Below are 26,811 nucleotides of genomic sequence, written 5' to 3'. Positions count from 1 at the left end.
TGCCCTGAATGTTTCCTTAAGCAATTAAGCTATTCATCTGCTTCTTATGGTTATTTACCTTGGTGGAAAGATGCGTTGACTCAACCTGAGTACCAAGCAACCCCCGGAGGTGGGAGGGAGATCAGAGTAAATTTGGCTAATGATATTGTGTTTTCGTCTTTGGAAGGAAGGGAAATAAAAGGCTGATGCTTATTACTGATGCCATTGTGTCTCCACTGAAGAGATCTGAATGACTGAAGCTGTCCTGACCGAGAGCTCTGTGTTCTGTCCTCTCTGCTTTTCCCGAGTCCTGTCCCCCAGCCTGGTGCAGCAACTCCGTGGTTTGGTAAATGACACTTGAGCTTTCTGCTTGGAATATTCTCCCGGGAGCCTTTTTGAGCATATCGGTAAAGCAAACCACAGTAAAATTGAATGACATGCCATTGATAACGTGAGCTGGTTTAGGTTTAACTGTAATTCACTCAGTCAATAATATATCTGTTTATTTCGTGTGCATAGACACAGGGTAAATAGTATTTTACTTCAGTGTCATAAGGACCTTGGGAGATGAAATGAAGTGTGTCCAAAGCACCTTAGGAAAAGCTGCCTTCCAGGTCAAAAGTATCCTTCCCTTCACAGGGACTCAGTGTTGCTGTGCAGCAGGAGGTCATAGGACATCCCGTGAAATGGAAAGTGACAGAGAAACAAACAAAAAAAGATCTCTGGCACTCTTTTGCCATGGACTTTTTTAAGTCCCTTCCCTGAGGTCCTGGTATTCCTACTGTAATTAACATTCATTGTTTTGATTCAGAAACACCATTGGTTTATCACGATTTTTTTTTTTTTTCAGTTGGATAGTATTATTCAGGGGGGATGTAATTCCATCTTGGAGAGGTTATGATTTGCAGAGGTGAGAACTGAAATCCTTCAACTCGGGTTTCTTAGACTGGTGTCCACCTAGAGAATATTTCCTTATGTCTCTTGAACTTTTGTATTCATTTCATTAATTAATTAATTTAAGTGAATCACAGGGCAGTTTTTTTCTCACTCCCCCAGTTTTATTGAGAAATAATTGACACGCATCCCTATCTAAGTTTAAGGCATATAGCATGATGGTTTGATTTACGTATATTGTAAAATGATTACCACAATAGCTTTAGCCAACATCCATCTTCTCATATAGATACAATAAAAAGAAAAGAAAGAATAAAAAAGGAAAAGACTATGTTTTATTTTCTCTTTGTGCTGAGAACTCTTAGGATTTACTCTCTTAACTTTCTTATATGTCATACAGCTACAGTCATCTTGTGTGTGTTGCATCCCTAGTACACATTTATGTTATAACTGGATGTTTGTGCCTTTTGACCACCTCATCCAATACCCACCCCCCCACCCCCCATCCCAGCCTCGGGTAACCACAAGTCTGATCTCTTTTTCTATGAGGGCTTTTTTTTTTTTTTTTTCCTTTTTAGATTCCACATGTAAAGGAGATTGTAGAGTATTTGTCTTTCTCTATCTGACTTCCTTCGCTTAGTATAATGCCCTCAGGGTCCATCCATGTTGTCACAAGTGGTAGGATTTCCTTGATTTTTTTTCATGGCTGAATAATATTCCATTGTGTATATATCGCAGAATTTCTTTATGCATTCATCCATCGACAGGCACAGGATGTTTCCATGTCTTGACTTTGGTAAATAACCGTGCTATGAACATGGATGGGGGTGCAGATATCTTTTTGAGTTAGTGTTTTTGTTTCCTTTGCATATATTCTCAGAAGTACAATTGTTGGATCATATGGTAGTTCTGTTTCTAATTTTTTGAGGATGCTCCATACTGTTTTCTGTAGTGGCTGCTCCAATTTACAGTCATACCAGCAGTGCACAGAGGTTCCCTTTTTTCTACATCAATGCTAGCATTTGTTATCTTTTGTCATTTAGGTGATGGCCATTCTAATGAGCATGAGGTGATATCTCCTTGTGGTTTTAATTTGCATTTCCCTAATGACTAGTGATATTGAACATTTTTTATGTACTCGCTGGCCTTTGTATATCTTCTTTGGAGAAATGTCCGTTCAGATCCTTTGCACATTTAAAAAAAATGGGTTGTTTTTTGTTTCTGCTATTGAGTTGTATGGGTTCTTTATATATTGTGGCTATTAACCCTTTATCAAATATATGGTTTATCAATATTTTTCCCATTCTGTAGGTTGTCCTTTCACTTTGTTATGGTTTCTTTTGCCATGCAGAAGCTTTTTAGTTTGATGTAGTCTCACTTGTTTATTTTTGATTTTGTTGCTTGTGCTTTTGGTGTCATATGCAAAAAATCATTACCAGACCCATGTCAAGGAGTTTTGTTTTCTTTTAGGAATTTCATGGTTTCAGGTCTTACATTTATGTTTTTAACTCATTTTGAGTAAATTTTCATGGGTGGCATAAAATATAGATCCAGTTTCAGTACTTGTGTATATCCACTTTCTCTGGCACCATTTACTGAAGAGACTGTCTTTTTCCATTGATTATTCTTAGCTCTCTTGTGAAATTTTAGTTGCCTGTATATGCATGGGTTTATTTCTGGGCTCTCGATTCTGTTCTGTTGGTCTATTTGTTTGTTTTTATGCCAGTACCACACTGTTTTGATGACTATAGTTTTTATATTATAGCTTGAAATTAAGGAGTGTTATGCCTCCTGTGTTGTTGTTCTTTCTCAAAAAAAATTATTATTATTATTTTTTTGTATCTGGGATCTTTCATGGTTCCATATAAATTTTAAGAATGTTTTTTCTACTTCTGTAAAAAATGTCTTTGGAATCTTGATAGGGATTGCATTGTATCTATAGCTGGCTTTTTGTAGTATTGACATTTTAACAATATTAATTCTTCCAATCCATGAACACAAGGTAACTTTTTATTTGTGTCTTTGATTTCTTTCATCAATGTCTAACATTTTCCGAGTAGAGATATTTCACCTACTCAGTTAAATTTACTCCCAAGTATTCTTTTGTTTTCAGTGTTATTGTAAATGAGATTGATTTCTTTATTTCTTTTTTAGAAAATTCATTGTCAGTGTATAGAAATGCTACAGAATTTTGTATGTTAATTTTATATCCTGCAACTTTACTGAATTCATTGATTAGATCTAACAGTTTTTTGATTGACTCTTTAGGATTTTCTGTATATAAAACTATGTCATCTGTAAATACAGACACTTTTACTTCTTCCTTTCCAATTCTGATACCTTTTTTTTTTTTTCTTGCCTAAGTGCTCTAGGAAAGGAATTTGAACAGGAGTAGAGGGAGTGGGCACTCTTGTATTGTTTCTCATCTTAGAGGAAAAGCTTTCAATATTTCACAACTGAGTATGATGTTAGCTGTGGGCTTGTCATATATGGCCTTTAGTATATTGAGAGATATTTCTTTTATACCCAATTTGTTAAGAGTTTTTATCATGAATGGATGTTGAATTTTGTCAAATGCTTTTTTTGCATCTCTTCAGTTGATCATATGATTCTTTTCTTTCATTGTATTGATGTGATGGATTGCATTAATTGATTTGTGTATGTTGAACCATTCTTGTATCCTAGAGATAAATCCTACCTGATCATGGTGAAGGTGCTGCTGAATTCTGTTTCCTAGTATTTTATTGAGAATTTTGCATTTATATCCATCAAGGATATTGGCTTGTAATTTTTTTTGTAGTAGTGTCCTTTTCTGGTTTTGGAATCCCACTGGCCTTCATAAAATGAGTTTGGGAGTGTTCCCTCCTTTTTGGTTATTTTGGAAAAGACTGAGAAATATTGGTGTCTCAAAAATTGATTTTTGTAATTGGTCTATTCAGATTTCCTATTTCTCCTGATTCAGTCTTGGTAAATTGTATGTTTCTAAGACTTTTCCCATTTCTTCTAGGTTGTTTAGTTTGTTGGCATAAAGTTGTTCATAGCAGCCTCTTGCGATCCTTTGAATTTCGGTGCTATCATTTGTTATGTCTCATTTTTCATTTATGATTTTGTTGATTTGGTTCTTTTCTCTCTTCTTCTTGGTTAGTCTAGCTAAGGACTTGCCAATTTTGTTTAACTTTTCAAAGAACAGAGTCTTAGTTTGGTTAATCGTTTCTATTGTTTTCTGTTCTCTGTTTTATCTATTTCTGCTATAATCTTTATTATTTCCTGTCTTTTGCTAACTTTGGGCTCAGTTTTTTTTTTTTCTTTTTCTAGTTCCTTAAGGCATAGAGTTAAGTTATTTATTTTTGGGATCTTTCTTGTTCCTTAATATAGGTGTTTATTGTTATGAACTTTCCTTTTAGAACTGCTTTTGCTGCATCCCACAAGTTCTGGTATGCTGTGCTTCCATTTTCATTTGCCTCAAGAAACTTTTTTATTTCCCCTTTAGGTCTTTTTTGATCCATTGGTTATCAGGAGAGTTTTGTTTAGTGTCCCTGTGTTCATGAATTTTCTAGTTCTCCTCTTGTTCTTGGTTTCTAGTTTTACGCCATTGTGGTCACAGAAGATACTTCATATGATTTCCATCTTCTTGCATTTGCTAAGATTTGTTCTGTGGCCTAACACATGGTCTATTCTAGAAAATGTTCCATATGAGGTTGAGAAGAATGTGTATTGTGCTGCTGTTGGATAAAATGTTCTGTATATGTCCATTAGGTCCATTTGGTCCGTAGTGTTGCTCAAATCCTCTGCTTCCTTATTGATTCTCTGCCTTGATGATCCATCTGTTGTTGAGAGTGGGGTATTAAAGTCTCCAACTATTATTGTATTACTGTTTATTTCTCTTTTTAATTCTTTTAGTTTTTGCTTTACATATTTAGGTGCTCATATGTTGGGTGCATAAATATTTATAATTTTTATATCTTCTTGATGTATTGACCCCTTTATCATTATGTAATAACCTTTTCTGTCTCTTTTTTCCATTTGTAGTTTAAAGTATATTCTGTCTGCTGTAAGTATAGCTACCCCACTTCTTTTGGGTGACATTATTTGAAATGTTTTTTTCTATCCTTTCAATCTTCTTCTAGTTTAAGGCTAACGTAAGTCTCTTGTAGGCAGCATATTGTTGGATCTTGTTTCTTTTTATCCTTTAAGCCATTCTATGCCTTTTAATTTCATCTCTTTGTATTTAAAGTAATTACAGTTCATATTTGAACAATGCAGGGGTTAGGGATGCTGACCCCCTGAATAATAAAAAATCAGAGAATAACTTTTGAAATTTCCAAACTTTGGGGCACCTGGGTGGCTCAGTTGTTTAAGTGTCTGCCTTTGGCTCAGGTCAGGGTCTCATGGTCCTGGGATCGAGCCCCACATTGGGCACTGCACTCAGCGGGGAGTCTGTTTCTCCCTCTCCCTCTGCCATTCCTCCTGGCTGTGCTCTCTCTTTCTGTCAAATAAGTAAATAAATAAATCTTAAAAAGAAAAGAAACTCCCAGACTTTATCTACTAATAGCCTACTATTGCCCAGAAGGCTTACTGATAATTTAAACAGTTGATTAACACATACTTCATATGTATATGTATTACATAGTGTATTCTTACCATAAAGTAATCTAGAGAAAAGAAAATGTTATTAAGAAAATCATAAGGAAGAGAAAATACATTTACGGTACTCTACCGTATTTATTGAAAAGAAATTGTGTATAAGTGGACTCTTGCAGTTCAAACCTGTGTTGGTCAAGGGTCAACTATATTGATAAGTAAAGACTTACTATTGGCATTTTGTTAATTATTTTCTGGATGTTTTGTAGATCTGTTGTTCCTTGTTTCTTATCCTGCTGTCCTGTTTGTGTTTTGTTGTCTTTTGGTATCATGCTTTGCCTTCTTTATTGTGTTCTTTTGTATAGTTACTATAGGATTTTTCCTAGTGGTTACATGATGCTTATATGTAATACCTTAAACTTAAAACACCTTATTTTAAATTCGTAAAAACTTGGGGTGCTGGAGGGCTCTGTTCGTTAAGCATCCAACTCTTGGTTTCAGCTCAGGTCATGATCTTAGGATCATGAGATTGGGCTGCGTGTCAGGCTCCATGCTCAGTGCAGAGTTTGCTTGAGATTCTCTCTCTACCTTTTCCTCTGCCCCTCTCCCCACTCATGCTCTTTCTCTCTCTAAAATAAGGTAAATAAATCTTAAAAAAAAAAAACTCATAACAACTTAACTTCTCCCTCACATTTTAGGTTATTGCTGTCATAATTTACATGTTTTTTTCATATTGTATAACCAATAACAGATTACTGTAGTTATGGTGACTTTTACTACATTCTTTTTTTTTTTTTAACTTTTAACCTACAGGTTTTTTTAGGGGAAAGGGCAGAGGGAGAAGGAGATAGAGAATCTTAGGCAGACTCCATGCCTAGCATGGAGCCCTATGTAGGGCTTGATCTCACAACCCTGAGATCATGACCTGAGCTGACATCAAGAGTTGGACGCTTAACTGACTGAGCCACCCAGGTACCCCTAACCTAGAGTTGTAAGTGAATAATGTACCACTATTACCATATTGCAGAATCTAACTATGACTATATATTTACCATTACCAGTGATATTTATAGTACCTTTTTATGTTTTTATGTTGTTAATTAGTGTTCTTTCACTTCCACTCAAAGAACTCCCTTTAGTATTTATTGTAAGGCAGGTTTGGTGGTGATGAATTCCCTCCAGCTTTTTGTTTAAAAATGTCTTTATCTCTCTTTTGTTTCTGAAGAACAGCTTTACCTGGCATAGAAATCTTGGTTGACAGTTATTGTCTTTTGGTATTTTGAATGTCATTCCATTCTGTCCTGGCCTGAAAAGTTTCTGTTGAGAAATCCACTGATAGTCTAATGGGGGTTTCCTTGTATGTAACCTCTTTCTCTTCTTTGTTGCTCTTAAAATTCTTTTTTTAGTTTTGACTTTTGTCAATTTACTTATAACATGTCTTGGTGTAGCCCTATTTAGGTTCAACCTACTTGGGATCCTTTGGGCCTCATGGATCTAGATGTCTATTTCTCTCCCCAGGTTTGGGAATTTTTACCCATTATTGCTCTAATTTTACTTTCTGTTCCTTTCTCTTTCACTAATCCTTCTGGAATTCCTATAATGGGAATATTGTTTCTTTTCATTGTGTCCCATAATTCATGTAGGCTTTCTTGACTCTTTTTTATTCTTTTATCTTTTTGCTCCTCTAATGGGTAATATCCAATGTCTTATCCTCCAGGTCACTGATTCTTCTGCAAGGTCGAGTCTGCTTTTGAAACTCTCTATTAAATTCTTTAGTTCAGTTATTATTTTTTCAGCTCTATAGAGTTTCTCTCTCTTTTCTTCTCTCTCTCTTTTGATAGTTGCTATTTCCTGTTGAACTACTTATTTTGTTCATGTTTTGTTTTCCTAATTTTGTTTAGTTGTGTGTCTGTGGTTTCTTGTAGTTCACTAAACTTCCTTGAGAGGATTATTCTGAATTCTTTATCTGACAGTTCACAGATGTCTGTTTCTTTAGGGTCAGTTATTGGCACTTTATTAGTTTTCTTTGGTGGGGTTATTTACTAAATTCATCATGATCCTTGATTCCTTCTGTTGGGATCTTCACATTGAGTGATTGTGCTCTTGTTCCAGACTTCACAGGTTTGTTTTGGCAGAGACATTTCGCTAGTCAGCTCAGTTTGGGTTTCTGGGTGGGTCTACTGGTAATGTCCTTGGGAAGGTGGGGCATGCTGTTATGGTCTATTTTTGGGCGAGGCTACTGTTCAAGCTCTTAGGAAGTGGATGGGGATGTATGCCCCTGGCTAAGAACAGTTAGCTAGTACGACTAGCTTGGTTTCCCACTCAAGTGAGGCTGTAGGATGTAGGATGGGCTTCACGGTTGTCAGGATTCTCTGATTGGGCTTACTAGATGGTCAAGACTGGGTATTATATTCAGCCATGGATCAGGCTATGAATTAGTTCCCTGCACTGGCGGGGAAGCAGGACTGAACCTAGAGCCTGTACAACTCATTGTTTGGGTGCCCAAAGCAGGTTAGAGTGTACACTGAATTCCCTGGGAAGGTGGGGCCATGAGTTTTGCTTTGCTGAGGGTGGAAGCCAGGATTGTGCCTTCTGTTCAAGTACCGTTCTAGGTAGGGCTGTTGAATGGGCTCTGCTGCTTCCTTTTGGCTCTGGTTAGATTTCTTGGTTGGACAGGTTGGAGGTTGTATTCAGGAATGAGTGGGGCTAGGAACCATTCCCTACTCTGGTGCAGCAGAAGCAGCAGCTCTAAAGCTGGTAAAGTTCTTTGGTTGTTGTCTCAACTCAAGCCAATTGACACCCCAAGTTCTCCGACTGCAGGGTCACTGGCTTTTCTCTGCAAACTATTGGCTTTGCCAGGACAGTTTTGCTAAGTAAATATGAAACTGGCATCTGGATGAAAACAAAACAAAACAAAACACTGATAGATGTTCTATCACCTCCAGTGAAGGCACTGAAACCAGAAATGTAAATGATTCTTCTAGAGACGTTATATAGAAAACAGGACCATGACATTGCAAAAATGAGCCAGGATGCTTTTGTAAATTATACCTTTATGTTCTAGGTTGGAAAGTATTATCATTTAAAATGTAGAAACATTTTCTTTTTTACTATTTGTTCTAAGAATACTGTACACTGTCTGAAATTTCCTCTTTTCCTCATGTTATGAACCAGGGAGATTTTTTTTGATGGAGAAGATTGCTAAAAGAGGTCAGGAGATGTGCTTTTTCGAGGTACAAGTCTCCATAAGAAAAGGCATAGACTACTAAATTATCCAAATAAAGTGGCATGGGCTATTAAATTATCCCTCCAATTTTGGGATTTTATGGGTGAACATTCACTATGCAATACTGAATGTTCATACTGTAGATCCAGAATTTTTTTAAAAGCCATTTTGCCAATAATCTGCTGTGAGGAAGCAGTGCAAATTCATTAAAATTGAGAAAAGTACATCATGTATCTATATCCTTAAATGGCTGGCCCGTTTGGACTGAAATGAGTGATAATTTAGCTATAAATTCCAGTTAAGGTGGTGAACCAGTTAACGCAGTAAACAAATTAAGTGGGCTAAATTAAAAAAAATAGATTGGATGATTAAAGTAGATAGATCAAAATCAACGAATGCTATAAAGGAATACGGACATATCCTCCAAAATGAGAAATTTCTTGTGCTGCCATTTCCAAAGAAGTGAAGAAAGAGATGACAAACATATTTTGTAATTATTTGAGATGAATGTGTAACTTTTTGGGTATGTAAAATAGGAAAATAAATGGAGAAAATACTTGAATACAAATCTGGAGGTTTACAACAAAAATATTTCTTAAAAGCCTGCATATGTTTTGAATATTAAAAGGTCTTCCTTTCTCTTATTTTGGTTATGCCTTTTTAAATAGCTAATGGATTTATCAGTATTCTTAACCTGAGTCAGATGATTTCGCCCCTTGGTGATTTTTCTAGTGCCTCTGATACTTATTTCAACTTGTCGTCTAAGGAGACGGTATATACTTAGTTTTTGCAGAAATAATTTGGAGGCTTTCAAACTCTTGAGTTTTAATATTTTTCATTTTGTTCCGTGGTTTTTCTTCCCCTTTGCCTTTCCCCCTTCCTCTTAAAGTTTAAAATTAATCTCCCATCCCCACTTCTGTTTTTTTCTTTTTGCTTTCCTTTGTGGTTCACTTCTTTTCCAGCGATATTGCTGGGATTTCTTCTCTGCCCCACTATCGCGTTTCTCTTTCATTTTTCTTTTATGCATCTATTGACTCTCCTTTATCCACAGCATCCTTATCTCTCCCTGTTCCTTTTTCTTTTATGGACACAGTCATGTTGTCTTCTTTCTATGGGGATTTCCCAAGCTATTGGAAATTTCGGACCAATATACGTTGATGGACAACTGATCTTTCATACAGTATTGGATTTCTACTTGGTCTTCCTCCTGATTTCTTGTCCACAGTTGCTCAGGCTTGCCCTCTGTCTTCCTCATGGATGGCAGCCCTGTCTTCTTCACTTGCATGTTTGGACCCTCCTTTGTCTGGCCAGCTTTTGTTATATCTAAGAAACTTGAGGTTGAGAGTTCTGCCTTGCCAACTTAACATGGGCATTTTATTTTATTATTATATTTGTAGATTTAGTTCTAGTTAGCTAACATATAGTGTTGTATTAGTTTTAGGTATACATGGACATTTTAGTACATTCTTCTCATCAGCTAAATACATGGTACCTCCCCACCCATCCTTTTTGGAACAGACCTGGCTGGTAGCAAGAAGATTCCTTAGATGGGAGGCACTGTGTGCATGTTGAGTCGACAGACAGACAGACAGACAGACAGGGCTCGGACAGGGCCCCCCTGCTTACACTGTGTGTCACCCTGGGTAAGCCACTGGATTCTCTGCACCTCTTTGCCTTGTTGGAGATGAGGGTTTTTGTATGAATTTTGTACCTGGAGTACACTCAGTAAGTTTTCATTCCCTCTGTACTCACCTGTGGTAGAGACCTCAGAAAACTTAAGGACGTACAAGTTGGGCACAGTAGACACAGTGAATGTGGCAGAAGCGAGGGGTGGTAGAGAGAACGCCATTGCCATAGCACTGTCAGTGTGTCCAAGCAGTATTACTGTCCATTTCATTTCATCTTGACAATGACCCTGAGGTCTGGTGAAGACCACTGGCTCCTCAGTGGGGAACTGGGGCATCTCTTTGGGCCATGGCCGCCATGTGATTAATTTGGGAGGGAAGAAATGTGCACTAAAAAGCCACGTGGATATTATGAAGGTAATGGCTAGTAAGAGATCATCCTGAGTGTGGAAAATTGGAGCTATTCAGCCTCGTAGAAAAGAGGAGTTTTATGTTTCATTCCCCAGTTCAGAGAAAAGAAAACCTTTCCTTTTCTTTTCGTCTTTGTTGTTGTTGGCAAGACTCTGTAAGACTGCAACTCACATATAAGACACACTGGGCCAACTTTTCAAAGAGCCTCTATACTTTGCATGTGTTAGATTTTTCATGCATAGCTACAGCTCTGGGTGGTGGTGGAGCTTGTGGGGTGGAGGGGAGGGTGGGCACAGATGGGTTTTTCACATTTGCCACCTCACTTTGAATGTGTAAATGTACTAATTTTGTGAGATTTGGTTTTCTGAAAAGTGGAGTTCCTGAAGCAGGCTTATATCTAGAGCGGTGTCGTCTTTAAGTGAACAGTTCTGAAAACGATCAGGAATCTGCCTGTCTGCCTGGACAGTGGCAAGAAGGTGGTGGATTATTTGAAATAGAAATCAGCCAAACAAGAATTCCGAAATGTCTTGCAGTTAGTGCGGGCTAGGCATTAGTCTTGCAGTTGCATGTCATGCCTTTTTCCTGGGCACTTTTTGTCTCAGATGGACCTTCACTAGGGAATGATTAAATGTCTCAAAGTTAGTGATTTGATAACAGAAAGCCTGGCAGATTTGATTTATTATCAGAAAGACCTAAATTCCTTCTTTCCTATGTGACCCCCAGTAACTTTAAACTCCCTAGTTTTGTCTCTCTGCCATCAGTGTTGTTGGGATAGGGAGGGTTACGTTACGGGAGAAAATACCCATCAAAATCTCAGTGGCTTAAAACTACAAAAGTTTATTTCTTTTTTCTTTTTTTTTTTGTTGGTTCTGTGTCTTTGCTATTTTGTTTATTTATCTTAGCTTTCATTCCAGTATAGTTTCTAAAACTTTAATTGCAGTATAGTTAACATACAGTGTTATATTAGTTTCAGATGTACGATATAGTGATCCAACCCTTCTATCCATTGCCCGGTGCTCATCACAAGTGCCCTCCTTAATCCTCATCACCTATTTCCCCCGCCCCAAAAGTTTATTTCTTGATCCCATTGCATGTCCACTGTGGGGTCGAAGGGGTGACAGCCAGCCATAGACAATTAGGGACTCAGAATAATTGAAGCTCCTCTCTGCACCTGTTTCCACACTCACCATAGCGGGAGGAAGGGGACATGGCGAGGCTTGCCTTGGCTAAGTCTTCTACCCAGAGGTGACACCTGCCCCTTCTCACATTTCATTGGTCAAAAAGTCGCATGACCACGCTTCACTTCAAAGCAGCGGAAGGGACATTCAATCCTACATCGAGCCTAGGAGGAGAAGAGAAATTAATAGCTCGCCTATGACTACCTCATCAGCCATTAGACATCATCATGCAGGGAAGGGATTTGTCTTGTGTTTATGGTAATTAGCACTGCCAGTGCTAATTTCTCTGCCCCGGACATTTCTGAGCATTGGTAAAAAAGTGTTGTCACATATTTCCACAGTTGTCCCCATGAAGTAAATGTTCTGCATCCTTGGAAGCTTATGGTACAGTAGCTTCAAGGACTATTGATACTTTGAAATGCTTTCAGTGACAATGTTTATGATGAAAATAATAGTGAAGAATAAAAACTTACCCACAGAGAGAAATCCATCCCTTAAGCAGTGCTTTAACTCACTTCTTTCTTTTGAAAGTGTCTTTCAAGTCTTAATCAAAGGACAACATCTTCATGACCAAATTAATCAACATTTGATGAATAAGGAAGTTAAGGATCAGAGAAGATAGAGTGGACTTCTCGGGTCTCTACAATAGAAGTTAAAGAGTTGAATTCATGTTGGGGGATTTTACTGTAGTCACCCAAACCACCTCCACCACCACCCTCAGTACAGACCACCCTCCCCACCCCCACCCCCACCCCCACCACCATCATCACCACCTTCCCCACCCCCACCATCTTTACCACCTTCATACTACAACTACTGCCACCATCTAGTGTTATAAACACAAACCGTATGACCCAAATAATATTTCTTTTCAGACCAATCAGGGGGACCATAAAATTAGGTAAGATTTTTAGCAATTAAGTTTTTTTCCATATACATTTCATAATCCAGGAATTTAAAAGGTCATGGAATAAGAGTAGCCCCCAACTACCTTGGGGACTAGGCTTGGACTAAACTTGTCTTTCTCCCTCTTCAATTTGTCTCCTTATTTTTCCCTTTCAATTTTTTTCCTGGGTTACTTTTTCTCACTCCTGTATTTATTTATTTTTTATTTGTTTAAAGATTTTTATTTATTTATTTGACAGAGAGAGACACAGCGAGAGAGGGAACACAAGCAAAGGGAGTGGGAGAGGGAGAAGCAGGCTTCCCGCTGAGCAGGGAGCCCGATGCGGGCCTCCATCCCAGGGCTCTGGGATCATGACCTGAGCCGAAGGCAGACGCTTAATGACAGAGCCACCCAGGCGCCCCTCTCACCCCTTTAAACTTGAAAGAGAACGAGCACTAAAAAATGCCACACTCCATAACCCTCAGGACCCAGAAAGGGGCGGTGTGTTAGTATATTACGGTAGCACTTACTTTACTTAGGTATAGCCCTTTGAAGAGCACAGATGTGACCAGGATTTCTGACGTTGGGGCTATTTTTCCTAGAAGACTCTGCTTAGAAACCAGCACGGGGAAGCTAGAAGGACCAGTCCGAAGCAAAGTGGCACAGTTGCCCAGTGAATCAGAGGGATTTGGCAGAATCATTGCAATCAGCAGGTCTCACTTCATGAATTCATCTGTCTGCCCTGATTTGGGTGTGATGCTCCAGGCCTCTGGAATAGTGTTCAGAGTGGGCTTTCTTTGGAGGTGATTCTCACTGGCCCCTGAACTGTGGAGATCAAGGTTCTGTCCTAGCCTGTCTGGCTAATGTGGGGAAAGATGGCATCTTGGACCCTTGCCCGTGGCCTGTGTAGTGTTACCAAACTTCTGCAAGGCCTCAGGCATTTGTGTCTTTAAATACCCTTGCTGGCTGAGGTAGTGAGGGAGGGTAGAGAGATTCTGGCCCAAAGCTAACACCCTAGAGCTTTACTAACCCCCTTCCCCCCACCCCCAAATATTAACAAAACAAGGATGTTATCACATTACCAATCCGGGCTGCAATTGAATATTTGCCAAGAATTCCACTCTTCCACCTCACATAATACATTTTATTTTTCTTTTGGGGATTTGTTTTCTGAATCAGTTTACTTCTTCGTGGTCCAATAATCACCAAGTGGAATTCCCTCCATCTTTCATCTTTCATCATTAGGGGAAAAATACAGTATCATTTTCTGGCAAGAAATAAATATCTCAAAATGAAAGACAATATTTAGTGACCAAAAAAAAAAAAAAAAAATCCCTCAAGAGCACTACTTTTCTGATGAATCAGAGCTGGAAGTGATTAAGGGCTCAGTGCATTAAAACAATGAGCACTCATGTCCATTCCTTCATTTTCATAAGAAAATCAAACATCCTCTTTTAAGGAAGTGGGGGGTTGCTTAACGAATCTTTCAAGTGAGCCATAGATAAGTGCATTGGCATGGTTTGAGGAAACACATAGAGAAAATTAAAAATATTTATTTTATTGAACTAATATTCCCAGTTGGAGATTAAAGTAGAAAAATGGAGCCTACAACTATAAGGTGGATGCTATTTGACCATTTAGTTTCTATTTATTTTGTTCCTAACTGTCAACTTGAACTTGAGTAGAAGTTTTGAATTGTAACTTACTACGTGCTTAAAAGAGTGTTACTTATATATGAGATGGGGTTGTCTCAGATTGTATTTTCAAGTAAAAATATGTGTGGTTTGATTTGATTTGAATTGGTGAATTTTTTTTTATATGTCCAGAATTTGAAATTCCTGGGTATCTTCAGGTTGACTAAAATTTTGTTGTGTTGTAGAGAATTCTGATTCCATGATTGTGTGAGTTTGGAAAGTTTCTTATGCCATTTAGTCATAGATTTCAAAAGAAAACATTTTTAAAGGCATTATTTTGGGAGGGGGGCCTCGGTGGTGCAGTTGGTTAAGCATCCGACTCTTGACTTTGGCTCAGGTCCTGATCTCAGGGTCATGAGATCGAGCCCTGCATCGGGCTCCACTCTCAGCAGGGAGTCTGCCTGAAATTCTGTCTCCTTCCTCTGCCCATCCTGCTCTTGCACACACACACTCTCTCTCTTTCGCTCAAATAAATAAATAAATCTGTAAAAAAAAAAAAAAAAGGCATTATTTAGGAATCAGGTCCAGCTGTTTTCATTTCAGGCTGCTACCTCTTAGCTGTTGGATCCGGACATACTATTCCAACCTGGTTGTGGTCAGTTCAATCATCAGTGTCTTCTTCCTGGATGGACAAATGTAGTACTCTTTATTTTAGATTTATAAGGAAAGGGATATCTGGAATGCAGACCTGTCACATTGAGACAGTCACGTTTGCTCAAGAGGCAGATAGTAGCTACCATAGTTAAGCTTCCATCAGTAGTTACTATGTTCCAGGCAATAGACTAAGGAATTTATGTCCCTTATTTCTTGTGGGGACAGTTACTGTTTTGCAGTAACTATAATTATCACCATTTTACAGGTGAGGAAATTGACCTCTCAGAGAGGATACCTCACTTTCTCATGAGCCCCTAGCCGGCAAGTGCCAGAGCTGGGGTTCTCCTGGTACGTGCCCCGTTGGGCAACTCCCGCCCTGCCCCAATGTTGTGGGGCTTCTCTTCCAGTGGCAGAGACCCAGGTGTTTCAAGACGGTCTTAAAGCTCCTGGGGCAGAAGGTGATAAATGCAAAAGCAGGGCTACATCCCCGTCTTCTTCCAGTTCATAGAAATTTAGAAATTCTCCTGCCAAACAACCATGCATTTGCAGGCCGGCTTTTCCATGGAAAAGCTAGAGTGGGCACATGTTCAATTCAATTCCCACTGTGCTTTCTCACAGAGGTTCTTCCACAAGATTACAAAGACTGGGAACCTAGCCTATTATTATTAATAATTTTTAAAAGTTATTCTGGTTTCTTTCAGGGCCATATCAGTTTCAAAGATCACTGTCAGGGTGGGAGCAACTGAAGTTGAAATGGCCTGAATGCTAAATGTAGCCTGAGAGCGGAAACTTTGTTCTTCAGAGTTGAAAAGTCGGTGGAATATTCATAGAAATGTAATATGAGTACAGGATACCGAGTCAGTGTCAAAACTTTGTTCCAAACCATATTTGCTATTTGTAAAACTGGCTCCTCAGGGCCCGGCTGGGGGATGAGAGAGGGCAAATGGATTACAGCAATGCCCTGAGTTGGGGCTGTGGGTTGGGGGCTCCCTTCCCCAGGGACTTTTCTCCACAGGAATTAGGGTTAAGGGGAGCAAAGGTAATGGGGCCAGCCCTTCTAGGAGGACTATCTCTGCCTCGCATACAGAAACCATCCTTCCTTAAATACAGAAACCTTTCCACAAAGGAAAGATTTGTGCCTGAGTTTGAAATAGAAACTGTGGAGGGATCTGTGTAATGTTTTGCACATGCCGAAGTGACACCATTTGCTTTTTCCTTGAAGTTCTCCTGATCGAGATATTGATTAAAAAAAAAATCATGGTGGCATAGATCCCAACGAATATCATCTTCAGATGCTGGAATTGTATCTTAAAACTAACCAAAGGACTCATATACTGATGACCCAAATTTCCTTTCAAGAATTAACAAATTCTTTCTCGATTCCCCTCTTCCCCCCCCCACCCCATGGAACTCTACTCATCTGTAGTTAATCTAAGAATTAACATTTAGCAAATTACTGCCTTAAATGAGGTATGTGCCTGGTGGCTTAGTTGATGAGAACCCTGTGTTAATGAGATCATGAGTTCAGTCCTCAGGAGAGCTGGTTCCCTTCACCATGGTCCCTGTCTGAATCCCAGCCAGGCCTCCAAATGCATACTGCTCACAAGTGGCCTTTTGAGGAAGAATCAACACAAATTCTTCATCATTTGTGGGAAAAAAATCAACTCAAAGCAAATGCTTTGAGTTAACTTAGGGCGTGACGGTGATCCTGTGGGGTAATGAAATGGTACCCTAGAGGCTGCAAGGGCTTCTTGCAGACCGTGGAGGTGCCACACTTCCTGGGGATGGCTTCTGGGCTGGGAAAACAGATTTGATGTGTGTAGGAGGCTCCAATCCTGCAAAGTTAACGGGGGACTGTCGTGTAGGAAGGGTAGGAGGCTGGATGCTTATCCATGGGGCAGACTCAGAGGGACACTTGTGGCGAGGGGGAGTTTTGTTGAACTTTCACGAATCACTTACTTAAAAGATCATTCTGGGCCTTCCCTTTAATGTCAGTAGTCATGCAACCCATGGGACCATTTCTCCCACAGCCAGGCCACTCCAGCCGATTGTCTCAGGCAGGCAGGGGACACAGTTGCTAACAGCTTGAAGAGCAGGGATGGTTCTCACTCTCTTACTTTCTCTCCATTTTCCACTCTCAGAAATCACCTTTTCAGAGCCAGGTCCAGGTCTGAGGCTAAATCTCATCCAAGCATGACCGGATGCATTGATATCCTCTGAGGCCATTTCTTGGGTTTAGGGAAGAATAATGCCTAATGAGCTCCAGCTGTGCCCGGTGGCATTGCCTGTTGAAACCAGCAACCCCCACTGGCTTTCTTCCATTTTCCAAGAATACCTTCAGGGCAGTGGCCACCTCTTCTTCTTCTTCTTCTTTTTTTTTTTTAATTTTTAAAAACTTTAACCACTGCATCCTTATCACCTAGCAGATTTCTTTGTGTATAGAAGTTCAATAAATATTTGTTGAATATTCAATTGTGCAACTGTTTCCATTTAGACAAAGGCAATGTTTTAAATGTTACAGTCTTATTTTTCTCTTTGCAAAATTATATGTGCTTGCTGGAAAAAAAAATTAGAATATAGAGAATAAATATCACCCATAATGTCATCACTTGGAGATAGCCTTTCTTGGCATTTTGGGGTGCATGATATTTACATCTGTATGCATATCTATCAGCTACATGGGACTCAGACAATACATATTATTGTGTAATCTTTTTTTTTACTTATCTAAAAATCTTTGCATGGCATTATATATTGATATTATATATTCTTCTGCCTTATTAACTTTAATTTTTTTTCAGAGCATTTTATTGCATGACTGGACTTCAGCTTAATCAGTCACATATTAAAATCTCCTTGTAGCTTAAACTTTCTGCATAGCTTTGTTTATTTCCTTGGGACAAATTCCGACAGGAGGAATTGCATGGTTCCACGGTTTTCTAATTCGCTATGTGTTGGCAAGTTGTGGGTCAGAGAGGTGCCCCCAATATGAACTCCTGCTTGCAACAAACAATGTAGGGTACTGCCACTCTCCTCCCTCTTGAACAGTATTATCAGTCTTTTGTATATTCGCTAACTCATAGGCAAGAAGATAATCAGTGGGCTATCCTTTGCATTTCCTTTATCAGTAGTGAAACTGAGCATTTTTTCGTGTGGCCATTTTAAAGTCTGCTTTGCAAGGTGACTGTTAATGTCTTTGAAAATCCATGTATTTTGGGGGCTAGTAGACCTATTCCTCTCTGTTTCAAAAGGTTACTGTAAGAATTAATTGAAGCAATCTATTTAAGTTTGCAACCTACAAAGCAATACACAAATATGTTGATCAGATTTGTGACCCAGTAGGGTGAGGGTCAGAAGGAATGGTCACCTGAAGGCAAATGGGCTGAGTAAATGGGTTCCAAGCAAAGGCCTGGGTGAGCTTTGCCAGAGGAGGTGGGGGGGGGGGGGGAGGGACACCTGTGAAGAAAGGGAAAGAGGAAAGAAGATTTGTTACTTTGAGAAGGTCACTGGAAATAGACAAGGTCAGAGATAGTACAGGGCTGGCAACTCCAAACGGGAGCAAACGGGAGCCAATTAGACCCAGAAGGGAGCCAGATGGGCAGGAGAGCTATAGGAAATGAAAGAGATGGTTCCCAGGGGTGGTCTGTGGTCTCCCTGGGGGGTGGGGTGCAGGCATCTCCTTAGATGTCCCTAAACCAGCAACGGAAAAGAGAAACACCAGCACACTGGAGTCCAGTGTGACCAAGACAGGCGTGTTTAAGAACAGAAAGGGAGACTGGTGCTCCTGCACACAGGTGTGGTCATCTGCCCAGAGCACACTTGTGCTTTCCTGTAAACCCCGGGAGTCACCACACCTGAGAGAGGGAAGCGAAATACACAAATCAGTGGTAATTGAATAAAGATAAATACGGCACTAAAATTGCCCCAGCACATATATGACCCCACTTATGTAAAATTATACATAAAAATATGTAATATATCCTTGTAAATATAGGTTGTAAACATGATATGTATTACTATATAGAGAGCATGTGTGTGTGTATATATATTACTATATAAATTAAATACATGGATATAGGCATATGTATGCTTGCCCATGGTCATCTCCAGAGAGTGGTAATGAGGCGAGACAGGGAGAAGGAATTATTTTTGCTTTTCCTCACATTTTTAAGTGTTGTTTCACTTGTTCCAACAAATACGTATTTATTCTCTAACTTGTACATGGTCGAATAAAGAAAAAAAATGGTTAAGCCGAGAAAGACGTGTGCAGTGAGGGTGGCCTGCCGCTCTCCCCTGGGCAGTGTGGGTGGGGATCGGTGAGGGCAGCAGAAGCTGAGGTCCCGGGCTGTCACCGGAGCCCCTGCCAACCTGGACAGAGGAACCCCTGCAAGCACCTGAGAGTCACGCCTGGGCCCGGCAGGGCGCCGAGCTTGCTGGCATATCACACTTAGATGACAGGGAAAGCCGTGCCTTCTTGGCAGGCAGGACTCTAGCCAACAGGTAAGACATTTCCAGGCCACCTGTTTCCAGATCAGGTGAGCATGGCCACCTGGCAGGGCGGAGGCACGGGTTCATTGCAGGGGAAAGAACTTGAGCTTGGTGCGGGAGGAAAAATGAGAACTTTTCTCCTTCAGTTCAAGGGCTGCCCCTGCAGCCATGAAACAAAGTATCTGACTGGGACTTTTTGTTATTTGACATCAGGTAAAGCTGCTTTAAGGCAACACCGTTTCCTGCCTCCATTGTGTTCCCCTGTTCTGTGGTCTGGAGACAAAGTCAGGGAACAAGACTGAGCTGATCTCTGACTTTCTAGAGCTACACTTGAAATGGACGGATGGCACATGAGGGACCGAACAGAGAGAGTGTCACACATGGTAAGATTGCTCTGAAGGAAACCAAAAGGGGTGGCAAGCTCAGGGCTGGGCTATTTTGGATCTGGAGGCAATGGAAGGTCTTTTGGAGGAGAGGACATTTAAACTGAGTCAGGAACGAAGAGAAGGGGTCAGCAGGTGAGTAGCCAGCCGGCAGAAGGGGGACCGGAGAGGCGGGACTCCAGCTCAGCCTGTTGGCCATATGTCTGGAGAGCAGAGAGTGCGGGGAGCTGGTCAGGATGAGGTTTGAGAGGCCAACAGGCATCATCAGATCATGCCTGGACCCCTAGGTGGGTCATATCTGGATGTTTGATTTTATCCTCAGTGCAAAAGCAAGGTGAAGTGTGCTTAGAAATCTGACATAATGATGAAGCGCCCAAGCTTCAACTCAGCATGTGTAAAGATTTGTTGAATGAGTGCAAAATAAATAGATGGGTTGATATTCCAGGGTCAGAAAATGTCCTATGTTTATTTTATTTTATATTCTTTTAAATTTTATTTTATGTATTTTATTTTAAGCTATGGTTTTGACTTCTATTACATGAGCAATCACCCCCATTTCAATTTATTTTCACAAAAGACCAAGCCACGGAGATGTGAATGAAGTCTGATGCTGCGGAGCGTGCCTGAAATCAAAGGAAAGGTTAATGAGACATCGTCTCCACAGCATGGAGTGTATGAAGCGCTTCCACAAATGGGATGCCGTCCATCTTTGTCATCCCCCGGCATGCTGGGCTGAGCAGGTGCTGCCGCTGTCTCCGTGGTATCTCTAGATGAGGAAACCATCTCGGAGAAGTGAGACAAGACTGGGTAGGGCCGTATCCCTGTGAAACCAGCAGGCATCTGGGAGTCAATGTGAGGTAGAGAATAAGAATGGACATTAAGCTTGGGCAGATCTGGTTTCCAGACCAGGCCTGCACTTAACCGTTGTGGGGCTCTGGAATAGACACCCTACTGTATGACTTCTGTGAGGCCCATTTTCCATTTTTAAAATGGGGGTAATACCATTTACCTCATAATATATTGGTGTGGATTAAAAGAGAAGCATTAGAATATCTGCCACACAAGCGACACTCGAGAAATACTAGTTTCTATGTTCCTTTACCCGCAAAAATTTAATGAATCCTTCCAAAAATAGAACATCCTTTAGAGTAGAATCTTACCCATTTCTTTTTTGTTGTTGTTGTGGATGGGACATCCAGAAGGATGTTAGGGTTGTTTTTTTTTTTTTTTTTTTTTGGTTTGTGGTAAGCTGACTTTGTATTTTAAAAGGGAAAAGAAGGAAATCTGTAGTACCTCAAACAATGAGCCTTTTTAAAGCCTGCATTTGACTCCAATTTCAAAGAATATTCTTATTAACATACTTTCTTATAAATGGAGCGCTACTCATCAAATATTTATAAGTAGTAGTCCGAGAAGCCAGCACAGTGCTTGGCAAGCCTGGGGACATTTCCCACGTGCGCTGTGGGATGGCGTAGGCAGGGGAGACCCTTTAATTTTGTGACATGGTTTGGGGGCTCCAGCGTGAGCTCCTCTTGGCATGGTTTCTCCCTGCTCTGGGCCTGTTCTGGAGCCTTTCAGGACTCCCACGTAGACTGTCCTTGCAGGCAACTCCCTTTGAAGTCCCCGGGAGCTCTTTGAATGGAAAACATACACAAGGGGGGTGTTGATGCAAATAAGCATCAGACCTGATGCACGTGGGGGAATAAAGGTGCCTCTCACCCCAAGTATTAGCTCTTTAGCCCAGAAACTATGGTTTGATCATTAAATAAAAAAGTCATCCCCCCAACCCCCCCAATCTACCACCAAAGCTCCATCATCTGCCTTTGCTCAGGAAATGATAAACCTGCTAATTACCCGAGAGTTTTAATTAAGCAACAGATATAGACAGTGCGGGGCTCTGTTTTTACTTTAAACCTATCAATAAAATAAAATTCTCCATTCCAGAGCAACTTGCTAAATGAGAAAAAAATAAACATTACTATCTTTTGAAATACCACTCATCGAGTGTGATAATTTAGAAAAATATCTCTATTAGAGATAGTTAGAGATATTTTTTGGCTGAAAATGCAGTCGCCGATGTAGCACAAAGCTGCAATTTGTAGACAGGTTAAGTAAATTAAATCACTCACTGTCTTTTTTTTCAATGGCTTTAAAAGTTAAAGGTAATTTGCAAAGAAAATGCTCAGTTTGAATTGGTTTGTAATATCTGTTAATGATCTTTAAAAAAATCCACTTATTCACAATCCGGTCCCTGAGGGAATTCCAGCGTGCTATCAGAAAAATTTCTTAAGTCTGAAATGTCATTAGCTAGTGATTCCTTTGAAGTAAAAAGCCCTGAAAAAATAAATTATATAAGGTATACAAGTGCACAGGACAATCACTTTGATGAATAATATCTGTGTTTTTCGTACCTAAAAACGCAACAATTGAAATCCAAGCTGCTAAATTATAGAGCTGTCTTCTGAATTACCTCGGTGGAGGTATGCCTGCTCTGTTTATTTCACACATATATCGAGTTCTTCCATATATTTATAGATTGTTGATGTAAAAACAGTAGTGTTGGAACAATTTTGATTATATTCATTGTGTTTACCTTTTGGAAACACAAGGTGTTGCCTAAATACAGCTCTACAGGTGTTGCCATCCAGAACTAAAACAATAGCCTGTTTCAGAGCCAGGTGCTCTGAATGGCGGGGCGAATACTGCGCAGCCCCGCAAATTGTCCAATATTAGATAACAGAGCTGTGAAATACTACACCAAAGGGGAAATTTTCTTCCTGACCCTGGCTGGCTGTCTTTTTTTTTTTTTTTTTTTTGCCTGGAAGCAGGGGAGTCTTTGTAATACGATATTAGTCAGTGTAACTACAGATGCTGGTTCAGCTGCTATAAATAGCTAATCTTTTTTTTTTTTTGAGAGGAGTTGGATTTTAGTAAACCATTGGCTACAAGTTAATTATACATTTCGTAAGAAGGCATTTCCTTGTAGCCAGCCTAAATTTGTTACCTTTTAATCCTGCTTTTATATAAGGCTAGCCATGTATGAGCCCCCAGGAGGACCTTCATTAAGTCTTTATTTTATATATCGGGACTTTAACTTTTTGTTCTTCTCACCCACTACTTGCCTCTTAGCTAAACTGCCAAGAGACCCAGTTTTATTCATTTTTCCTCCAGGGGAAGGCATTCTGTTCTTCCTAGTCCAGCTGATTTATAATCATAGGTATGGTTCTTCCGGTTTTCTGCTCTGTTCCTGACATCCGGAGAGCACACTGAACATAGGTAAGAACAAGCCACTGATTGATTTTAATCAAGATATTCGGTAATATTTAGTCCATTTACTCCATCTAAGAAATGGAAATCAACACTTGAAACTTTTCTGGGAAGCTTTATTGGCGTTCTTTGTATGGAAGATTACAAAGAGTAGAAGCATGGGACTCAGTGTGTCATCCTGGAGAGGACATGTTCTGTAACTACCTCCCGGGACAAGAAAGAGAATATAGCCAATATTCCTGACTGCCCCTAGGATGGGGAGTCCCCTTTCCTCCTCAAAAATAACCACTCTACTGATGTCCCACACCATAGATTTGTTTTATGTTTTTGTTTCAACTTCATATGAATGGACTCCTATGGTAAGTGTTCTTTTGCATCTGATTCTTTCTTTCAGCATTGTATTTGTGAGCTGTATCTATGTTGCTGGGCACAATTATATTTTCCTTGCTTTATTTCATTCCATTGTATCAATAATATACCACAATTAACCCTTTTGCCCTTGATGAACATCTGGGTTGTTGTTGGAGTTTGGCTATTTCAGAGAGCCACTATATGATTTCTCATACACGTCTTGGTGGGTGTGCATGCATTTCTTTTGGGTATGTAGACTAAGAGGGAAGTTATTAAATTGTAGGGCATGACCGTGCTCAGGTTTAATGATGTCGATGTTCCAAAGAGGTTGTTTCAGTTTCCACTCCCACCAGTGGTGGGTGAGAGATGTTCTGCTCTAATTCTTGTTAACTGGTATTCTTCAGTCTTTTTGATTTTGGTCATTCTGGTGGTGTGTAGTTGAATCTCATTATGGTTTTGATTTCTCAGATTATTAAGAAGTTGAGGATCTTTTCATATACATTGGCCATTTGGAAATTTTGTGAATGGGCTTTTCAAGGGTCTTGTTCATTTTTCCATTACATTGTTCATCTTTTCTTACTATTTTGTAGGGAATATTTATATATTGTGGATATGATCTTTTTTTTTTTTTTTTAGAGAGAACACGCAAGCAGGGGTTGGGGGGAGGGGCAGATAGAGAGAGAGAATCTCAAGCATGCTCCACGCCCAGAGCGGATCCCGATGCGGGGCTCTGTCTTACAACCCTGAGATCATGACCTGAACCGAAATCAAGAGTTGGATGCTTAACCGACTGAACCACCCAGGCGCCCTAAGGATATCATCCTTTTTTGATTATATATATTGCAAATATCATATACCACTCTGAGTTTGACTTTTCACTCTCTATATGGTATCTTTGGATGGATAGAAGATTTTAATTTTTATGTGGCCTAATTTCCCAATATTTTCCTTTATAGTTAGTGCTTTCTATGTCTTATTTAAGAGAGCTTTGCTTATCCCATGGCCATGAAAATAGCCTTTTATGTTATCTTCTGGAAGCTTTATTGTTTTTTACTATTCACATTTATCCATATGTCATTGATTTTTGCATATGGTATGAGGTTGGGATTAAATTTGTTTTTTCCTCCACAATATCTACTTACTCTACACCATTAATGAAAAAGACTTCTTTCCCCAGGGCTCTGACATGATACGTTGTCATAAATTAAGTACTCACTTACTTGTAGAATGATCATGACACCCCCCCTACTTTATTGTTAGTATGGTGAGTTATTTAATAGGTTTTTGAATATTTTTTTTAAGATTTTGTTTATTTGAGAGAGAGAGCACAAGCGGGAAGAGAGGGAGAAGAGGGTTCCCCACTGAGCAGGGAGCCTGATGCGGGGCTTGATTCCTGGGCCCTGGGATCATGACCCGAGCTCAAGGCAGATGCTTAACCATCTCAGCCACCCAGGTGCCCCAGGTTTTTGAATGTTAAACCAATCTTCCATTTCTGGACTAAACCCAACCTGGTTATGATGTGTTATTTATTTGAAGTATTGCAGCATGTTTTGATAATTTTTTTAAAAGATTTTATTTATTTATTTGACAGAGAGAGACACAGAGGGAGGGGGAGCACAAGCAGGGGGAGTGGGAGAGGGAGAGCAGACTTCCTGCAGAGCATGGAGGGTGATGTGGGGCTCCATCCCAGGACCCTGGGATCATGACCTGAGCTGAAAGCAGACGCTTAAGGACTGAGCTACCCAGGCACCCCTTGGTTTTGATAATTTTTACAACAATGTGTATGCATGAAACTTACCTGTAGTTTTCCTTGAGTGTAATGTCCTTGCCAGGTGAGTTATCAACGTTTAGCCAGCTCATAAAATGAGTTGGAGTGGTGTCCTCTGTACATTCTTTAAAAAATTAAAATATAAATAAGTCTAATCTAATATACTTACTTAAAATATATGTAGTTTGTCCTGAGTATATTATTAGTCAAAGTTCTCCAGAGAAGCAGAACCAAATGTGTGTGTCTGTGTGTGTGTGTGTGTGTATTTATTTATTTATTATAGGAATTGACTAGCACAGTTATGGAGGCCGGGAAGTCCTACAATGTGCTGTCTGCAAGCTGGAGACCCAGGAAAGCGGGTCATGTAACTCACCTCAAGTCTGAAGACCTGAGAGTCACAGGGGTCCGTGTGGGGTGGAATTATGTAAATTCTAGTTGGATGGAGGCCCAAGACCCAGAAGCTCTGATGCCTGGGGGCAGGAGAAGATGGATGTCCCAACTGAGTCAGAGAGAAAACTCACCCTTCCTCTGCTTTTCTGTTCTATTCAGGTCCTCGATGGATTGGAGGATGCCCACTGCGTTGGTGAAGGTGATCTTCTTTACTCATCTACTGGTTCAAATGCAAATCTCTTCCAGAAACACCCTCACAGACACACCCAGAAGTAATGTTTGACAGTGGTCTGGGCATCCCTTAGCCCAGGAAAGTTGATACATAAGAGTAACCAGCACAGTAAGTATTTGTCACAATTTCTTTCATTCTAGGTTTCTGTATATTTTAACATAGACTTGTGGCAGGAGACTGGTTTTGTGTGAGTTGCTTGGGGAAGAAAATGGAAGTTACACTATGTTCTGGGACTTGAAATCTGCTCGTGTGCCCAAGGCTGAAATTTGTTATTGCATCTCAATCCTGGGACCCACGATCAAGGCTCATCCTGAGTTTAAAGGAGGAGCTGTAAGATGAGAAGCTTTTGGGACCTATGACAAGCATTCAGATAAAACACCTGCTTCCCCACTGAGAAACTTCAAAGCCAATTTCATCTACTTTTGACTCTTCAGTTGCTGTTCCACAGAGGTTTTTTTTTTTTTTTTTCACTTTAATCCCCTTAAATACTGTTTTATCTCATACCTTACCCCATCTCTCCATTCCTACTTGCTACTGTCCAAGTTCAAGTCCTTATCACCTCTTGTTTGGGCTGTGGAATTTATGGGACACCTAGTGTCCATTTCATCCCCTTCCCAGCCCTCCAGGTGCTCACTCTAAAATGGGTAGCTGGCCGTGTTAGTCCTTGTTGAAAACTGCTTGGTGGCTCTCCATTGCTCCACGAGAGGCAGTCCAGGCTCATGAACACAGCACATGAATTCTCCCCAGGCCTGGCTCTTGTTTACCTCTCCAGCACCTCTCTTGCTCCTCTTGGGTCTTTGCCTCACACTCCAGCAGCTCTACCTGCTTGCAGTTACCAGTGTTTCCCCTGGGGTTCTTTGTGGC

The 26,811-nt window shown here is 40.1% G+C and overlaps 1 long non-coding RNA gene across 7 annotated transcripts in view; it reads left to right on the top strand.

The window, feature by feature from the left end:
- The window catches only part of LOC113936919, a 121,772-nt gene that overhangs the window by 22,223 nt on the left and 72,738 nt on the right, over positions 1-26,811 (top strand). For all 7 annotated transcript variants that reach the window (XR_003524419.2, XR_003524421.2, XR_003524417.2 and 4 more), the window contains exons 2-4: positions 19,770-19,939; positions 20,517-20,746; positions 25,875-26,055. This is a non-coding gene — a long non-coding RNA (uncharacterized LOC113936919). The remainder of the gene's footprint in view (positions 1-19,769; positions 19,940-20,516; positions 20,747-25,874; positions 26,056-26,811) is intronic.

The sequence above is a fragment of the Zalophus californianus genome, chromosome 8 (genome assembly GCF_009762305.2).
Source record: "Zalophus californianus isolate mZalCal1 chromosome 8, mZalCal1.pri.v2, whole genome shotgun sequence".
NCBI classification, from domain to species: Eukaryota; Metazoa; Chordata; class Mammalia; order Carnivora; family Otariidae; genus Zalophus; species Zalophus californianus.
The sequence above is the reverse complement of the archived record's forward strand: the minus strand, read 5'-3'. Positions and strand labels throughout refer to the sequence as shown.